Genomic DNA, 5,829 nt, shown 5'->3' with positions numbered 1-5,829 from the left:
GAAACCTTTTCTACAGTTTTTGATTATTCGGACGTTTTGCTGGACATTCTCGTCGGAGGGGCAGCGTTGTTGTTCAAACGCGCGTTCAGACGCAAACGCGGTAAGCGAGCCGGCGCGCTGGTTAAACTCCGCGAGCGCGGCCTGCGCACTGCACTCCCCAGCATTCATCTCGCGAATCTCCGATCCCTTCCTAACAAAACGGATGAACTTCTTCTCCTCACCCACACTAACAAGGATTTTTTAAACTCTGCTGCTTTGTGCTTCACTGAAACCTGGCTGAGTGAAGCCATACCGGACAACGCAATACATCTGCCGGGCTTCCAGCTGTTCCGAGCGGATCGCATCGCGGAGCTAACGGGGAAAACGAGAGGTGGTGGATTGTGTTTCTACATTAACGAAAGTTGGTGTTCAGATGTAACAACACTGAAGAAGATGTGCTCTCCTAATTTAGAGGCACATTTCATAAACTGTAAACCCTTCTACTCGCCTCGGGAATTTTCCTCTTTCATTCTCGTGAATGTTTACATCCCTCCAGACGCGTGCGTGAGCGCGGCGCTACAACAGCTGGCTGAACAAATATCTGAAACGGAACAAAGGTACCCAGACTCTCTTTTAATCATTCTTGGGGATTTTAACAAAGCAAATCTTTCCCGTGAACTACCAAAATACAGACAGCACGTTACATGTCCCACCAGAGACAGTAATATACTGGACCACTGTTACACCACAATAAGAAATGCATATCACTCCGTCCCACGGGCAGCTTTGGGGCTCTCTGATCACTGTTTGGTTCATCTCATACCGACCTACAGGCAGAAACTGAAATCAGCTAAACCTGGAATAAGGACTGTAAAAAGATGGACTAATGAAGCAGAGCAGAATCTACAGGCCTGCTTTGATTGCACTGATTGGACTGTTTTTGAAGCTGCTACCAATGATCTGGATGAGCTCACAGATACTGTAACATCATATATAAGTTTCTGTGAGGATACATGCATTCCTACCAGGACATTCTTATCATTCACTAATGATAAACCATGGTTTACTGGGAAACTCAAACACCTTCGTCATGCCAAAGAGGATGCTTACAGAAGTGGGGATAAAATCTTGTATAACCAGGCCAGAAACAGATTGAAAAAGGAGATCAGAGTTGCTAAAAGGAACTACTCTGATAAACTGAAAAACCAGTTTTCATCCAACGACCCATCATCAGTCTGGAATGGCCTGAGGAACATTACCAACTACAAGTCACCATCCCCTAGATCTGTGGACAATCAACACCTGGCTGACGATTTAAATTCATTTTACTGTCGGTTTGAAAAGCCCTCATTCACACCACACACCCGGTCTGATCTGCACTTCACACATTCAGCATCACCTCCTGTTCTCCAATTATCACTCCCCCCTCCTGCCATCCAACCTGAGCTTAAGGTCTGTGTGGAGGACGTGAGCCGAGTCTTCAAAAAACAGAAGACTAGGAAAGCCTCAGGCCCAGACGGCATCTCATCTGCTTGTTTAAAAGCCTGCGCTGACCAACTGGCCCCGGTCTTCACGCAGATCTTCAACAGATCATTGGAGCAGTGTGAAGTTCCCTGCTGCTTCAAACGCTCCACTATCATTCCTGTCCCCAAAAAACCCAAAATCACTGGACTTAATGACTACAGACCTGTCGCTCTCACGTCTGTGGTCATGAAGTCGTTTGAAAGACTGGTGCTGGCCCACCTGAAGGACATCACTGGACCCCTGCTGGATCCCTTTCAGTTTGCTTACAGAGCAAACAGGTCTGTGGATGATGCAGTCAACATGGGACTGCATTATATCCTGCAACATCTCGACAGACCAGGGACTTATGCAAGGATCCTCTTTGTGGACTTCAGTTCGGCCTTCAATACCATCATGCCTGGTCCTCTCACAACCAAACTGACCCAGCTCTCCATACCATCCTCGATCTGTCAGTGGATCGCCAGCTTCCTGACGGACCGGCAGCAGCGAGTGAGACTGGGGAAACACACATCCAAGACACTCACAATCAGCACTGGTGCTCCCCAAGGGTGCGTTCTCTCCCCACTGCTCTTCTCCCTGTACACTAATGACTGCACTTCTAAAGACCCCACTGTCAAGCTCCTGAAATTTGCAGACGACACCACTGTCATCGGTCTCATCCGAAACGGTGACGAGTCTGCTTACAGACTGGAGGTTGAACAGCTGGCTGCCTGGTGCAGTTATAACAACCTTGAGCTGAACACGCTCAAAACAGTGGAGATGATCGTGGACTTCAGGAGGAACAGCTCAGCGCTCCCCCCACTCACCATCATGAACAGCACTGTGGAAGCAGTGGAGTCATTCAGGTTCCTGGGCACTATCATCTCTCAGGACCTGAAGTGGGACAATCACATTGACTCCACTGTGAAAAAGGCCCAGCAGAGACTGTACTTCCTTCGCCAGCTGAGGAAGTTCAACCTGCCACAGGATCTGCTGATTCAGTTCTACTCAGCCGTCATCGAGTCTGCCTTGTGCGCTTCCATCACTGTCTGGTTTGGTTCAGCTACCAAATCAGACATCAGGAGACTACAACGGACAGTCCGGACTGCGGAGAGGATTATTGGTGCCCCCCTGCCAAACCTCCAGGACCTGTACTCTTCCAGAGTGAGGAAGAGAGCAGGTAAAATCATCACAGACTCCACTCACCCTGGACACCACCTGTTTAAACTGTTACCGTCAAGACGGAGACTCAGATCACTGGCCACAAGAACATCTCGGCACAGGAACAGTTTCTTCCCACAGGCCATTTCCCTCCTGAACAGTTAACACTCCTCCCAAGGCATATGCCTGTAAGTGCAATACTCCCACTGTTTAGTGCAATATCCCACAACTCAGGTGATACTTATATGTAGATTTATTTATTTATAATATTCAAAACACTGTAAATAGGTTCATAATCTGTAAATCTGAAAATGTCTATTCTGGCTAAACCCAACTGTGATAGTTTTATTCTCATATATTTATATTTTTATTTTTTATTCTTATAATTTGTAGTATTATGTTTCATGTTGTATTTGTATATGTCCACTGGAAGCCTCAGTACCAAAACAAATTCCTTGTGTGTGCAAGCACACTTGGCAATAAAGCTCTTTCTGATTCTGATTCTGATTCTGATGATTGATATTTTGGCGCAATTTTGTGCACACGTCACTGTGTGCGACCATCGCAGAAACCATTGCCCAGCGCGATTCCACCATAGACAGTAAAAGAAATGGACAGAGCGACCCCGTTGATTTCAACGGAGAGAGTTGAAGCCAAACATGGGTACTCACTTCCTGATAGCCAAGCGTTCTGCGCAGGCTCAAACTGAGCTTGATGACGTAGATGTCACGTGAGCAACCTGACTGGGAGTTGTAAATCTTCTAGTAGCTGTGCCAAGACAAATCTTAATCACCCGTAGACAGTCACCCAACCGCGACCTGCAGCAACTTTTGGTAAGTATTCTGATTAATTATTTTGTCATTTTGCTTAATATTTATTTATTTAAAATTTAACGTCAGTACGCCATATTAAGTTAATGCTTTATATTAATAAGTTATGTAAAATGATATTCAAGAACTTATTAATTCATACCCAATATGTATATGTAAGGAGATACTAGGCAAAGGCTAATTATTGCTAACTAAATGATAGTTAAGATTAGTAATTTAACTTAAACAGCTAATCTAAGTCGAATGTAAGTTAAATGAGTCATACTTATTTAACCGCCCAAGAAGCGAATGTTTTAAATATAATTTGCACGGTGAAATTAGGCATTGGTAAAGATATGCTTGCTGGGCATATAATTAACATGATTGCTTGATGCACATGATGTTGTATAGTGTTAATAGACGCAAAATGGCGTTAACTGTTATCTACACAGAGACAATAAAAGATCTATCGCAAGAGAAATGGCCGAATTAGTCATATAAAAAAGTTATTCAGTAAATCGCTTTGTACAAAAGCGTCTGTTTTGGCCAGTTAAATAAAATGTAAGTTAAATAATAGAAGGACAATAACATCTATAACTAATGGTTGCCCTTTTCATTTTTCTTTCCTCATAGGTTCAAATACAAACTCTGCACTTCAGAAACTTAACCAAACACCATGGCTGACAACAAAGGTAAATCATGTAGCTATAGTATAATTTACAAATATAGTATAAAATATGGAAAGCAACACATTGACTGTAAGAGAGAATAATATAATAAATGAACCTTTTGTAATACCTATATTGTCATGTTATTATATCAATGAACAGATCAAATCAATTAATTTGTGTTTTATTGTATATCTGCATAGACATTTTTTTTCTGTTTTGTTTGGATAGAAAGAAATCAATGGCCCGAGACAAGTTACTTGTGTGTGTTAAAATCTGTTTACTGATACTGACAAAACAGTTTTTTTTTATTGTGATTGCTGTATGCTATTAACAGATCCAGTGATTTGGATCATGGGAAGTAGCTACATTCGTCGTGGGGAAGAGAGGGCCAGAGAGACCATCGGGGCCAATCTTGGCCTAGCGGCCAAGGTTCACTGGTTTGGCTGGGGTGGACTTCGATGGCACGGACTCCTTCCTTTCTTCTACCGGTCCCTCAGAGGAAGAGCAGCCCCGGATGTCCTGCTGATTCACTGCGGCGGGAACGACTTGGGATGCAGGAAGAGCATCGATCTCGTCGCAGCAATGAAGCAGGATCTGCAACATCTTCATCGGCGTTTCCCTCAGATGACCATCGCTCTGTCTGACATCACCCAGAGACGTCGGTGGAGATCGGGCCTTCCGGGGAAAATTGACAAATCCCGTAAATGGGTGAACAGTGTCATGGCTACCTTTGTCTTGGGAATGCAGGGGGGTATCGTGCATCACCCTCAAATTGTATTTAATAAGCCTCAAATGTTTCTTAGGGATGAAGTTCATTTATCCACTAGGGGTAATGATATTTTTTTAAATAATTTAGCTGAAGGCTTGAGAGGCTTAATCCAGTAGGGGTGATGCTGGATTAAACCTCTCAACATGTTTTAAACATGAAACAGTTGAAGTTTGTTAAATTCTTTTGAGGTTGTGTATGTGCCTTTTGTCTTTAGTTTAACACATCACATTGGTAGACATAACACTGTTCAATTGTCACTGCTCTTTCTCCCCCCACCCTTTCTCCCCTCACCCTTTCTCCCCTCACCCTTTCTCCCCTCCGTGCCATTTAAGAATCAATGTGTAGAGTACAAGTACAGAGACAATTCAATGCAGTTAGTGTCTAACCAGAAGTGCAAAAAAAGTACAGTATAGACATGTAGTATAAACAGTAAATGACATGCAGTGTAGACAGTAGTATACAGTTAACCTAGTGGTATGGTTTACAATAAGGATATGTGAAGTGTATTAACCAGGGGCGGACTAGGACCAAAAAGTGGCCCTGGACTTTCTGGCCCACAGCAGCCCCCCACATCATAACACACTGGCTCATTAATGTGCAGAATAATTTTGAACACCACTTATAGCATACAAATATAACACAATACAAGAAACGAGAAATTAACAGAAATGCTATTTAAATGTTTATTTTAATTAACACAACATATATTAGGTAATATTTGTAAAACAAAGGGAATCTTTACAGCAGAAAACCTTTTGAACCAAAGCTTTGCATGAATTCTGTTGAGGGTGGAACTTGAAAAATATGTCTAGGCGTGTTTCAAGATACGCAATGGAGTGACACTGGGTTCACAGTCTGGTTGAGGTGAGATCAATCTTTGGTGATGCTGTGCGCCTTACTCAAGCATTGCTTGCCCTGGATGGCCTTGATGGAGGGG

The 5,829-nt window shown here is 43.3% G+C and overlaps 1 long non-coding RNA gene across 1 annotated transcript; it reads left to right on the top strand.

Moving 5' to 3' along the window:
• The first annotated feature begins 3,439 nt into the window (after positions 1-3,439).
• On the top strand, positions 3,440-5,111 carry LOC143710225 (uncharacterized). Its single transcript, XR_013194486.1, has 3 exons — positions 3,440-3,476; positions 4,086-4,144; positions 4,458-5,111. It is a non-coding gene; the product is annotated as an uncharacterized LOC143710225 (long non-coding RNA).
• Positions 5,112-5,829: the final 718 nt, after the last annotated feature.

The sequence above is a fragment of the Siphateles boraxobius genome, unplaced genomic scaffold (assembly GCF_051911475.1).
Source record: "Siphateles boraxobius isolate OS27281-9 unplaced genomic scaffold, OSU_SipBor_1 46, whole genome shotgun sequence".
NCBI classification, from domain to species: Eukaryota; Metazoa; Chordata; class Actinopteri; order Cypriniformes; family Leuciscidae; genus Siphateles; species Siphateles boraxobius.
The sequence above is the reverse complement of the archived record's forward strand: the minus strand, read 5'-3'. Positions and strand labels throughout refer to the sequence as shown.